The sequence below is a fragment of the Marmota marmota genome, unplaced genomic scaffold, assembly GCF_001458135.2.
Source record: "Marmota marmota marmota unplaced genomic scaffold, marMar, whole genome shotgun sequence".
NCBI classification, from domain to species: domain Eukaryota; kingdom Metazoa; phylum Chordata; class Mammalia; order Rodentia; family Sciuridae; genus Marmota; species Marmota marmota.
Window position 1 is genome coordinate 7,084,754 of NW_026000093.1, and position 13,742 is coordinate 7,098,495.

Consider the following 13,742-nt stretch of genomic DNA (forward strand, 5'->3'; position numbering starts at 1 on the left):
TTTTTATTTTGAGACAGGGTCTTAACAAGTTGCATAGGTTGGTCTCATACTTGTGATCCTCCTGCCTCGGCCTCCCAAATTGCTGGGATTACAGATGTGAGCTACTACAACCAGCTAAAACCTTCATTTTCAAAGTACTGTCCCATCTATTATTAAGGCCTATAGGAAAGTCTTTCATGTATAAATCCTCAAATCAGATTTATTAGATTTTATGTTTCTTTTTAGCATTCTTCAAATACCAAACTAATCACTAAGCATTTAAGAAGAGTTTCCCAAGTTCTATCACTCAAATAAGATTTCACCAGTTCAGCCCAATGATTATCCATGGGGGGAGATGGATTTGTAGTCAGGAAACAGGCGGAAACATAACTTAGCTGTCAAATGTAGTGCTCATTCTTCTTTATCTGCCACCTGCTTTTTAAAAATACTGTGTCCAAGTCTCTCAAACCTTGTACCATGGGATTATAGAATGTTTGAGTCTGAAGGGAACAGAGAGATGTGTCAACTCCTGAATTGCCTATGATCACCAACTCACCTGGAGAAGAGTCCAGGTTGGAACCTGGGCTTCCAGCTCTGGCCACCTCTGACACCTCCCATCCCATCACTTTGTCTCAGGACTCACTGTCCAATGCAAAGATTGTATGACTGACATTCTCCAAAGTCTGGGATATGCATGTTCAGATGCAGGAATCAATATGGTTTATAAGACTTGGTGCTGGTTCCCCGCGATAGAATGAACTACTCAACGATCATTTGTCTATGTGTACAAGTAATAAAAGAGAGAGAAGGAGGTAGATGGACAAGAGTAAGGTGGGCTGGCATAGAAGCAACTGAGTTTAACATTATTTTTAAAACATTTATTTTTTAGTTGTAGTTGGAAACAATACCTTTATTTATTTGTTTGAACCCAGGGCCTCACAAGTGCTGGGCTAGTGCTCTACCATTGAGTCACAAGCCCATCCCAAATTTAGCATTTTTATGAGCAAGGACTTGGCTTTATATTGCCTGGCTTCCTCCTCCAGATGTACCTTATGCCAACTACTGTGTGATTTGGGGCCAGTGACTTGACCTCTCTAGCCTCTGTTGCGGGTTTTCTGTGATGACTTGATGAGCTAAAGCATTTATAACTGGACCTGGCACTTGGTAAGCACATACATGCTAGCTATTGTAGAAAGAGCCCTGTATACAATTTGGTGGCACGTAAAGGTGTCATGTGAAGTCACTCACCTGTAAAGTTATGTGGTCTTTTCATCATCTCTTTCTCTTGGAGTGTTCTCTATGCCATCCAGCCAGGTTATGCAGGTACCATTAAATTGCATTTTTTAATGTGACCCTAAGAGATCCATATGGAAATAGAACCTAAGTTGTTTTTTTTTTTTTTTTTTTTTTTTTTTTTTTAGGGCTAAAGGAGCAAGCTCATTTAACCCACACAGACTATCTCAAGAGTAATTCACCTATGTCTCTAAAAAGCTAGGGGGAGGAATGACCTCATTCCCATTCATGCATTCATTAATTGAACCTAAGAACAAGATTCTAACTTTCAAGCAGAGTTGAAACAGAAGGACTCCAAATTCAAGGAGAAAAACTACCTAAATTATCCATATATCTTCCCTTTCTCTGCATTTTCTGGGACAACATTTCAAGTTTATTAGACAGGTTGTTTGCTAATATTATGCATTGGGAACAAAACCCTGGGTGTGTGCTTTTTAGAGAATCATGTAAATCATCAAGGTTATACATAGAACAGTGATTTGCTCAGTGACCAACAGGTCCCTACAGAGAGCAAATACACTGCTCTTGCCAGAGAAAGGAAGCACAATGCTTCCTTATTTTTCTAGCATCCTAGGCTTGCAAGAAAACACACATCCTCCAGATAGTCAGTAAGCTATTCAAATAAATATTGACGATAGGTACTGCTTATTACAGAAGGACTTATTTCTCGTAATTCCACTATTAACAATAATATAGCTATTTTCTGAAATGCCAGCATTATGTGAATTCATTACTTTAGTCTTAATTTTAGAGGTGATTTAGAAATGGAATATTTAAGAGGGATCACATATTTTAACTCAAAACAAATTAACAAAACTAAAACATCACACATACTTTGAAAAAGTGTACGTACAACTGTGGTTGAGTTCAACTGAACAACCTTCAGAAACAAGATCAGCAGGCATTTGTGCAATGCTAATGGCTTTCTCACACTTCCTTGATGATGTCATAATTACCTATGGAAATACAGAAAGCCACTTCCCATCTGCCCAACACAAACATGTCACCTCCTGTTTTTCATTTCCTTACAGTGACAGTCAGCGTTTCTCCAGTTTTCCGGATAGCTTTCAGTCCTGAAACAAGAGTTGTTTTTTAAAATTTCTTCCTAGGTTATGTTAAGACATATCTCGTAAGCCATAGACTGACACTTTTTTGTAGAAGGAAAAGAAAAAAAGATTACTGTGGAGCTCAGGGAAGAGATCAAGCTACACGTGGCTGCAGTGTGTTAAAGTGCTTTGCCTTCTGATTCACCCAGATCCTTTCTGCCAATGGGCTTCATGCAGAGTCACATGACAAAGACCTGCTACATCATTCCTACTGCCATCCACGGACCAGCTTTCACAATCACTCTGATAGTTTTAATCTTCTGTGAAAATCTGAAAGAAGAAAGTAGGCTTAATTTAGGGGTGAGTTTTGGGGGCGACTTGCTTTTCAGGGTCTCTGATGAAATGAGCCCTTTCATCCAATAAGACTCAGAAACCTGTTAGAATATTTTCTGGCTCTTCATGTAGAATTGGTAAGGACATCGCACTCCTGAAGCCCAGACTGTCAGATATAGCTGCCTCCAGTACTGTCTGTAGGTCACCTGGTAGAGGCACAGTCCTACCTGGCTGGTGCTGGTTCCTACCTCCTATGACGGGGATCTGCTGCTACCTATACTTAGTTGTATAGGTAGACCAATTTCAAAAGGAAAAGAAAGATTTTTCAAGATACTGTTACGATTTAGCAAGTTAATTTATTCTCAGAGTTTCCTGAAGTGTTTTGCTTCTGTCTTATTCTATAAGACTCTACTTCAGTGTTTCACCTTGAGAAGGGTCTGTCCTGGTTTCAGAGGTGACTCCAAAGTTGGGTAGGAGGGGGTCTGGAGTTCATCCACGTTTTAGAGGCGGTCTGACATTTGTACACACAGCCTTCGTCCCTTGTGACTTATGAGCCTCGAGAGTGAGAAATACGTGATTTTCCCCATTCCATCACTTAGTAGGTTTACTTCAGAAAGGAATGTGTGCCCAGGAGCAGGACATACAACCGGGTCCTTCCCTAAGCTTCAGACTAAGAACCTGGCTACCTACTAACCAGCAGCACTTGGATATCACACAAATACACATTGAGTATTCTTACCTTGAAACTCAAAAATCCAAAATGATCCCAAATCCAAAATTCAATCAGCACTAACATGAGGCTGCAAATGGGAAGTTCGACCTCTGACCTCATGGGATGGGTGGCAGTCAAAATGCAGGTGCACTAAAAATATGATATAAGGTTATTTTCAGGCAATGTATATAAGGTTTACATAAAACAAATGAATTTTGTGCTTAGACTTGGTTCCCATCCCAAAGATATCTCATTATAGATATGCATGTATTCCAAAGTCTGAAATCTGAAACACTTCTTATCCCAAGCATTTTGGATAACAGATGTTCAACAGGCACATTAAAATCACCTAGCTCTCCTCCCCCTGTTTCCAGCTACTCCTGCTCCCTGGTCTCTGGACAACAAATTTCTATTCATTTGGTTGCCCAAGCCTTAAACCCAGGGTCATTCTCAGTTTCCACCTCACTAGAGCCCCTCCATCCACATAGCATCCACTTTTAATTATAAACCTAAGACCTAAGAACTTATTCAAATTTATCAAGTATTTTTGATTTATACTGATATTACCTTAATTTCAGCAAGGATAATATGTTACTAAATTAATATAACAGCTTCCAGATCAGCGTCCTTGTCCTCAGGGCCCCTGAATCATGGTCTCCATGAGGGTTCATATCTTGCATATCCTTCACTTGTCGCTGTGTGAAGGAGCCTGGCAGTCTTAGGATGTCTCCACAGACGGCTGCTGCTAGTTCACCATGGCTATCAACCATTTCTCCCACCTCTGGGCACAGTGCCTGATTTTCTACGGGGAAATTGGCACCCTCTTTCCTTTTGCTTTGATCTCTGCCATCCTTTTCTACCCTCTCTGACTTGGCCAGCTCCAGAGACTGGAGATGAGGAAATATTGTACTTTTGGCCCAATGATTGATTCAGGCTTGGTCATTTGTCTCTGTCAGCCCAGTGGAAAAAAGCAGTCTTAGGAACCACTGGTGAGGAACAGCTTCTGTGGGGTTTACAAACCAGTGGACTCCAAGCCTGACTGCTGGTTGCCATCTGGACATGGTGGACACCAGGCCTTGCTGGAGATAGGCTGACAGAGGAGATGTGTCACACAGGCTCTGACATGTCAGTCTGTGGGACTGGGCTTGCTCAAACCACTTCACCTCTAGTTTATTTTAGTTATTCAGACCCTTTTTTTGTTTAAATCAATTTGAGTTGATTTTTTTTTTTAACTTGAGAACAAAAGAGACTTGATTTCTATTTATGGCCATGTAAGATCCTTAAGGATTAGGCTTCTCCCTGTCTTTTTCTTTTTCCCTTGAGACTTTTGCACTAAGTACTTCCTGTTCATTCTTCAAGAACCAGCTAAAATTTTGCTACCTTCCAATATGCTTCCCCTGACTGCTCCAGGCTCTCTGCTCACAGCTCTGTGGTAACACTTATCATATTCCTTCCTAATTGCTTATTTGCTTTCTGGGCACTCTCTCTGGGAGCCCCTATAGTGGGACTGTTCATGGATGTATCTCCAGAACCACATGTATTCACACACATGTCTGAAGCAATGATTAAAGCCTCAAAGAAAGAGAAAAGAGAAGTGATTTTCTCAGTTTAATAGAAAACGTGATTGACATATTTAGAAAGATCACTTCCTTTGGGTAAATCACAAAGGTCTGAGCAAAGACAGGTTTGGAAACATGAAGACTGTTTAAGTCATGTAGGCAAGAAATTCTGGCATGATGAATGACCAACATACTGTGAGTGTGAGGATGGAGAGGAGGCAATAAATTTGAGATATTCAAGATAATAAGCATCAGATATTGAGACAATGTGGGGTAAAAAGAAGAGAGAAATCCAGATGACTTAAGGTTTATGGAGGCAGGAAACATACAGAAGAAAGAATTTTGGAGTTAGGGAAAATTTTGCTTTTTTTTTCTAAGTTAAAGTTGAAGTGTGGTTTTTATACAATAATATTCACCCTTTTAAAATATACAATTCAAGTGACTTGTAATATATTCACAAGATAACTATAACCATTATATAATTCCAGAACATTTCTCAAAGAAATCCAAGCCATATTAGCAAGAACTTCCCATGGCACCATCTTCCCCAGCCTCTGACTATAACTGATCTATTTTATGTCTGCATATATTTTCTTCTTCTGGACATTTCATGTAAATAGAATCATACAATATGTGTCTATTTGTGTCTAGATTCCTTCACTTAGTATGACTAAGTATTATCCCTATATTTGTACTTTGTGTATTTTTGTGGCTAAAATTATTTACATTGTATAGATATACCACAATTCATTCTTTCATTCATTCATTAGTTGATGAACACTTGGTTGTTTCCATCCTTTGACTATTATGAATAATACTTTTATGAACATTTTATGTACAAGATTCTTTGTAGACATGTATTTTCAATTCTCTTGGACAAAAGCCTAGGTGTAGATTTTGTAGGTTATATAATATCTCTATGTTTAATTTTGGTTCCCCTGAGGATTGAACCCAGGGCCTTGTATATGATAGGCAAATGTTTTATCAATGAACTATATCCCCAGTTCTCCATTTTTAACTTTCAGAGAAACTGACAGATCATTTTCCAAATTGGCTGCATCTCCCTACATTCCTATTAACAATTTACAAAGGTTCAAAAACCCGAATCAACACTTGTTATGTTCTTTTGTTTTGGTGACAGCCATTCTAGTAAATGTCAACTGGTTATCTCATTGTGGTTTTGATTTGCATTTCCCTAGACTAATGATGCTCAGCATACTCTCATGAATTTTGTGCTATTTGTGTATCTTCTTTAAAAACCATGTCTCATTCAAATGTATGAATTGCCAAGATCATTGTAATGTCATGTGTAGCTAAAAAAAAAAAAAAAGAAACAAAACATGTCTATTCAGATTCTATGATTTTTTTAGACAACAAAATTTTATTCTAAAAATAGAACTTCAGTAATAATAAAATACCAAAAGGCAGTCATGATAATACAAAAGGGGAAAATAAATAACAGAAATTTGCTCTATTTTTTTTCTGAAAAATATAAGATTATCACAGTAATGTGCTGCTAACTCTCATTTATCAATATTTGAATTACTCACTGTGTGAAATAGCCAAAGGAACTTTAAAGTCATAGGATAGATGGCTTCTATCTAATTTTTAGATTGCTTTTATCTTCAAGTAAAAGTGTCTTTTAATACCTGGATTGCTTTTATTGTTAAGTAAATGCATTCTCAAGCAAAGCAAACAAATTTATATATGGGCCTATTTTGAAATGGAATTATTTTTGTTATTGAGCTGTAAAAATTCTTTATAAATTCTGAATACTGGACCCTTATCAGATATATAATTTGCAAATACCTTCTGACTTTGTGAATTATCTTTTTATTTTCTTTTTTGTGTCCTTCACAGCATAAAATTTTCAAAGAAAATCTCAATGAAATTCAATATTTCTATTTTTCTTCTGTTGCTTGTGCTTTTGGTATCACTTCTAGGAAATTACTGCCAAATCAAAGATCATGAATATCTAAGCCTATGTTTTTTTCCAGAAGTGTTGCAGATTTAAATCTTGTTTTTAGGTTTCTAATTTATTCTGGACTAATTTCTATATATAATGTGAAGAAGAGTATAACTCCATTCTTTGGCATGTGTATATTTGGTATCATTTTGTTGGAAATAATTCTTATTTCCTCCATTGAATTGTCCTGACACTGTTGCCCCAAATCAACTGATTTTGGATTCTCTATTTTACTCCATTTAACTGTATGTCTATATAGTGCCAGTACTATATGCTCTTGATTACTAAAGCTTTCTAGTAAGTTTTGAAATTCAGATGTGTGAGTCCTCCAACTTTTTAAATTTTTTTTAAAAGATTGTTTTGGCTAATCTGGATCCTGTGGATTTCCCATGAATTTTAGGATCAGCTTATACCAGTAAGTGAGCTAAGATTTTGAGAGGGGTTGTGTTGAATTCGTTTTGGGGATATTGCCATTCTTAACAATATGGTCTTTTGATTCATGAATATGAGTTTTAGTAGAATTGTTTTTAGTAGGAAACAGGTATAGCACATGGTTACCCTTTTTTCTTAATTTCTGCCCATTACTTAATTAATTTCATCAATAATGTTTTCACTGTACTTGCACTTCTTTTGTTAAATTGACTCAAATTTCTTATTGTTATGGATAGGATACTGTAAATAGATAATTTCCTTTCAGGATTATTCATTGTTATTGTGTAGACATACAATTGATTCTTAAAAAAACTGATCTCATGAGGGGCATGGTGGCACATGCTTGTAATCTCAGCTACTCAGGAGGCTAAGGTAGGAGAATCATGAATTTGAAGCCACCCTTGGCAATTTAGTGAGGCCTTGTCTCAAAATAAAATTTAGAGCACTTGCTATACATGTGTAAGACCCTGGGATCAACTCTCAGTACAAAAAAAAGAAGGAAAAAGAAAACAATCAAAAGCTGATCTTATATCCTACAACCTGCTAAATTTATTTATTAGCTCTGTAGATTTTGAGGGTATATTAGTTCCATTGTTGAAATATTAAATTTCAGACATCTAGCATGTCATTGAACACAAAGAGTTCAAGGAAAGTGTCTTGGATGGGTTTGGAGGTCTTATAACTATTGATCTTTTTAAATATCTAAAATTACATTTTGTTTAAGGGACTGGAAAGCTGAGACTGTCATCCGAAAATTGTTTTTGAGGACAAATTTTTTAATGGCATGTAGACAAATGGGTAGAAGAATTTGGAAGTTCCTGTCTCCATTTCCTTTTGATTTTTTTCATAGTTAACATTCCTTTTGCTCCTGCAGAGGAGGCTCCACACCAGCACATCTGCCACGTGTTTTGCTGTTATCGATATGGGTGCTCCAAAGTCAACAGGTGTTTTCTGATGTCAGAGCCTTTCTTGTTTTCTTTGGAGGCATTCCAGTGCTGGATAAAGACATGTTTGCCTGAAAAGGCTTATCTCCTCATTAGGACCAGCTTTCCAGAAGATGCTCTGGGCCATCTTGCCAGGGAATTCTCCACCAGAGAATGTCCACACAGTTCATCACACTTCCACGCCTGAGTTCCAAGCAGTGTGTGTTGTAGGATACACATTGTCAGTGTCTCCATGGAAACCAGATCAAACATTTTGATTCAAAATTTTGGTCTCCATCAATATCTAAGAATTGTTTTTAGTAGGAAACAGGTATAGCACATGGTCACCCTTTTTTCTTAATTTCTTACTAAATTTTTGGTAAGATAATGTACCAAGAATTTTAAGCTTAAATATACTTAGCTACCTTTAAGCACATAACACAAAGCATGATATTTAGATTTTTTTTTTTGTATTGAACATAACCATCTTGGTGGTCAGCCAATTTATTTATGTCTATTAGCCAATCATCTTGAAAGAAAAAATCCACAGTGGTGCATGCCTGTAATTTCAGTTACCTGGGAGGTTGAAGCAGGATGATTGCAAGTTTGAGACCAGCCTTAGCAATTAGCAAGACCCTGTCTCAAAATAAAAAATTTAAAAAATGGATGGGGATGTAGCTCAGTGGTAAAGTGCTCCTGGATTCAATCCCTAGTACCCCCTTCCAACAGACAGACAGAAATCCTCTATTCATCAGAAAAGTAAATTATTAAAAGCCTTATTTATATTAATAAGAACTGTATATTTTATGTACTTAACTACTTATTCATATAAAAAATGTCTGTGGATTATCTCTAAATGAAGCTTAATTATCACAAATTCTTAATTTAAGTTGTAGGTTCTATCATTTTTCATTCTTAAAGTTATTAAAGAAGATCTTTCCAAAACAGGAAAGGATATTTGGTGTATTGTTAAAACTAAAAATGTTTTTTGTAGCAAACCAATTTGGGAAATTTAAGCATTTTTCCCATGCTCTAAGTTGACTATCCCTTTTGAGCTAGATCAGGAGCCAATAAGCACCCCCTTTTCACATCAGGAATTATTTTTGTTGCATAGTTCAATGACAATCAGTTTGGCTTTCCTTTCATAAGTATAACCAAAGTCTCACATTAGTAATAATAAATATAAAAAGTCTCACATTAGTAATAATAAGTATAAAAAACGGAATGCACCTCAAAGCCTAATTTCAGAGGCCATGACCAGCAGTTCTGAGAAAACAACGGAACTGGTCTCTTCTCTTTGGATATTGAGTCAAAGTGAGTCCACTCATATGTGAATTGTGGAGACTAAAACTCTAACGGACAAGGCATCAACATGCTTACAGTGTGTACAGGTCAAATCAAAGGTCATATACTAGAGTAAAAGGTAATAGAATAGTTGGAAGAAAAGGTGGTGCTCTTTGTAATCTTTTATGAGATGTTTGGGACATGCTTCTGCAAGAGGCAGGCCATACTTCCATACTTCTGATTTATTTTGGGTGATCAATGATCTTGAATAGGACTGTTTCTATCTGGCCTGCCTTTAGAACAGATCAGCAGAGACAGCAAATAACTGGTGCTCAGTACTGGACTTTACCTCCTTGTCATGATAGTGGACTCTTCTCAGCACCCTTCCTCTCCCAATAGGCTCTCCAGATTTCCCTATTCCCTTCTCAGCTACTCTCATCCTAAGAGAGGGCAGAGTGTAGGTCTAGCTTTGACCCTTTCCACCCAACAGGAACCTCTCTATTGTGGGACGAAGAGTAGCCTCTCACCTCTGAAGAGTGTCCCTTTCCCAAGGAATGGCAGACTGCCCACCTCCATTCACTGTCCTCCCATTCCTTGCTTTGGGGACCTACCACACTCCTATGGGTGCAGAGGCTTGTCATCTCTTAGTCTTTGCTGTTGTCACCATCTGAGCCAAAGTGCCACAGCTTACGCCTCCTGGCCACTTAGATGGCCCCTAATTTTACTTTGTTCAGAAAAGTCTCTCTTAGCTGATACCTTATCAGCCAGGAAACTGAATAGTGTAATTTTGCTGGGTGAGGTTGGTGATCCTCTCTGATGGTTTATTTGAGAGAAAGTAAATAGCATAATAGTGGAGAAAGCATTCTTGTGGGGGGGAAGTTAAGATGCTCAGACTCCTCGGCTAGGTTTCCCGGGGGGTTAAAACCTTAACCCCCAAAAGAACACACACATGATGGGGTTGCCAGCGTTCTTTCATTGTAGAGCAGCTCCTTGCTGGGGGATAGTCTTCCACTTTGGATCTGGATTCTGTGCTTTAAATTCAGACATGGCTCAGGTGGCACATTCTGCATTGTTACTTTCCTTCCATCCCTCCGGGGTGATGGCTAGCATCCCCCTCCTTGTCTCTGCTCTCCCCACTGCAGAGCTGGGCACCCAGACACAGTCCCAGACTGTCTGTGCATCTGCTAAGTCCAGGCAGGCACTGGGGACATGCAGAAAGGAAAGGATTTGTTCTCTCTGAGAATCACTCTGCCATTTTGTGGCCATATTTTCTTCCTTTCTCTTTCCAGACTCCTTTATCCCCAAATTTATCTAGTTTGATCATCTCCAACTCCTGACTTGCATTGTCTTTTCAGAAATAAGCCTGCAGGGGACAGTGGGAATGAGCTTCCCTATCGGTTATCCTTATCAGCTCAAATACACCAGACATGATTTGAGTGTTTTCGGAACATGCCCTTTTCTGTCTTATGGTGTAGTATTTTTAAATTTTTAGATAATAGGAGCAGACATTTAAATGTATGTCTCATTTTCTGGGTTATTGTAATGAAATAACTGATACTTAAAGAGAGGGATTCCGCTGGAAACATCTCAAAAATATTTGAAGCCGGGTTTGGTGGTGCATGCCTGTAAATCTCAGCTGCGAAGGAGGCTTGGGGCAGGAGGATCCCAAGTTCAAGACCAGCCTGCACAACTTAGCAAGTCCCTGACTCAAAATAAAAAATAAAAAAGGGATGGGGGTGCAGATCAGTGGGAGAGCACCTCTGGGCTCAACCCCAGTAGAGCCAAGTAATAAATAAATAAATAAATAAAAATTTAAAAACAGACCCCCCAAAAAAAGTATTTGAATTTTATTTCTAAGCCCCCAGCATTCCCAGCATGGGTGAGCCTGCCCAGTCCTTGAGGATGGTCTGAATGAAAGAAGGAAGGGAGAAGATGAGAGGAAAGGGAGAATGTGCCCTGGGCCAGCCACTCTGTGCACTCTACCTAGTACCTGTGGTGAACCTACTCCTTGGGAGTGGCTTCCACGTGGAGTTAGTCATTCTTCAGGATGTTGTATTTACCTCCGTGAACTGTGTTCCCTCCAAAGGGTAGTTAGAGATTTGACAGAAGGACTTGAAGATTCACCATGTTTAGTTAGATATTTGGTTTGAAATCTGCCAAGGAATAGATGAATGTCTGGATCAGCCCAGGTGCAGAGGTGCACACCTTAATACCAGTACTGGTGAGGCTACGGGGCTTACTGCAGTCCAAGTGCTTGGTATCCACCATCACACCGAATCTCACAGTGACCCCAGGATGCCAGCACCTCATCTGCTTTAAAGTTGGAAGGTTAGAAGTGATTTGTTGTACGTAGGTGGCAGGGCCAAGATGTGAAACCAGACTTTTAAATATTAGGTCTCCATTATGCTGCAAAAATGATATTTATTCCTCTCTGGCTTCTTTCCCCCATGAGTTTATGATGTATTACTTATTAAGAATGGAAAGCACAGGAAGTGAATGGGTTCTTGTAGGACACAGTTGTCTGAGTAGAGGGGATGGAAACTGCCCTGTTCCCAAGAACAGTCAAATAGCGGCAGCCCCCTTCCCCTGGGGCTAGTGGCTCACATCTGAGTTAGATTTGCCAACAGGGCTCCACCATGCTCCCAATGTTTACTGCCACAACGTACAATGGAAAAATGGAAGCAAATTCTCCATATTAACCCCACTTTCTCTTTTCTGGATTCCACTTTTTCCTCCTAATTCAACTTGCCCCACATTACCCCAATCAATTCCCTTCTTGCATAAATTAGCCAGTTTTGATTGCTGTAGCTAGGCTGAAAGAATGCATATTTGGGATAATTAAAAATTTGGGACATTGTATTTGACAGCAACTGATTTTGACCTCAAGATACATCATTTCTCAATTTATAAGTGACTACATCCTGAGGCATCGAGAAGTAACTTCCTCAAAAATCATGTGACTGACGCATGGTAGAACCTGTCCATCATTCCTTATCCATAATTCTGAGGTCCAGGTACCTCTATAAACTACAAGCAAAAACCTGGCCTGGGCTGATCTGCAATTACTTAAGTCTGTATGTTACTTCTATAAAATTCAATGTAATATGACTCACAATCCCATACTCCTCCTCACCGTAATGGGTTTGAAGGCTTCACCCATTTGCCATGTGTCTATTGACCTGCCATTTATACGGTCATCCACCATTTGATGTTCTTTTTGATAAATATCAATAGTTCCCAGTGATTGGCAGTAGGGGCTACATAGTTTCTCTCAGGAAAACTTGCAAGTATTGGGGCCATTCCTGCCCAAGTGCATAAACATTAAGCAAGAGAATTAAAAAGTTCATACTGTCTGGTCTTCTATCCTCTGAGAAGCCTTCCCCCTCTGTACTCCAAAGAGCACCCAAAAGATGGCCAGCTCATTCTGCAATGGATGCCCAGTGTTCTGTTGTGAGCACCATGAGGGCTAGACAAATCCTTTTTTGTTTTGCAGGTCATCAATCCTTCATCTGAAATTCTAAAATCAACAAACTAGTAACAACAGCAATAGCAAATCCAACATGAAAATCATGATTCTAAAATACACAAACCAACAACAAATCCAACACTGAAAACCAAAGTGATTTTTGCAACTTATTAGGCAGAAGAAAGCCTGATGTTGAGGGCTCTTAATAATTTCATTTATCTAATAAGAGTGAATATTCATGTTTTGTGCCAAAGTTTTAATATGTTTGCTTACAGGGTACTATCTCAGGCCCCTCTGGGTTATCAATTAATAAATGACATAAGTCAAGTCTTTGAAGAAATATTAAGATCCTGTAACTTGTTTATGCAGAGGGGCAAAGGGCCCATGTAATCCTTCAATATCAAATGTCTTAAATATAACTTTCACCAACAAAAAATTGTTTTGAGGGCTGGGATGTAACTTAGCCATAGAACCCTTGCCCAGCACTAGTGAGGCCCTGAGTTTGATCCCCAACACTGCAAACAAAACAATTTCCACAGCAAAATAGCATTATTAAATCTCTTTCCCTTCCCCAGTTTCTTTTTCACTGACTCCCAGCTGTTAAAGAGCCATTGTATGCAAACACAAAGTCAAGCAGGAGACTCAAACTGCAGGCTAGGAGGTGGTTATCTGCATTTGAATATATCTATGTTAATTTTTTTAACCAACTAAAAACCCCCAAACTTTAAAATTGTGTAGAAAATCCTAAC

At 38.6% G+C, this 13,742-nt stretch overlaps 1 long non-coding RNA gene across 1 annotated transcript in view; it reads right to left on the reverse strand.

The window, feature by feature from the left end:
* Nucleotides 1-1,325: 1,325 nt before the first annotated feature.
* LOC125610550 overlaps nucleotides 1,326-13,742 on the reverse strand; it is a 37,004-nt gene continuing 24,587 nt past the window's right edge. The window contains exons 2-3 of the long non-coding RNA XR_007340540.1: nucleotides 3,391-3,513; nucleotides 1,326-2,648 (exon numbers count right to left, since the gene is read on the reverse strand). This is a non-coding gene — a long non-coding RNA (uncharacterized LOC125610550). The remainder of the gene's footprint in view (nucleotides 2,649-3,390; nucleotides 3,514-13,742) is intronic.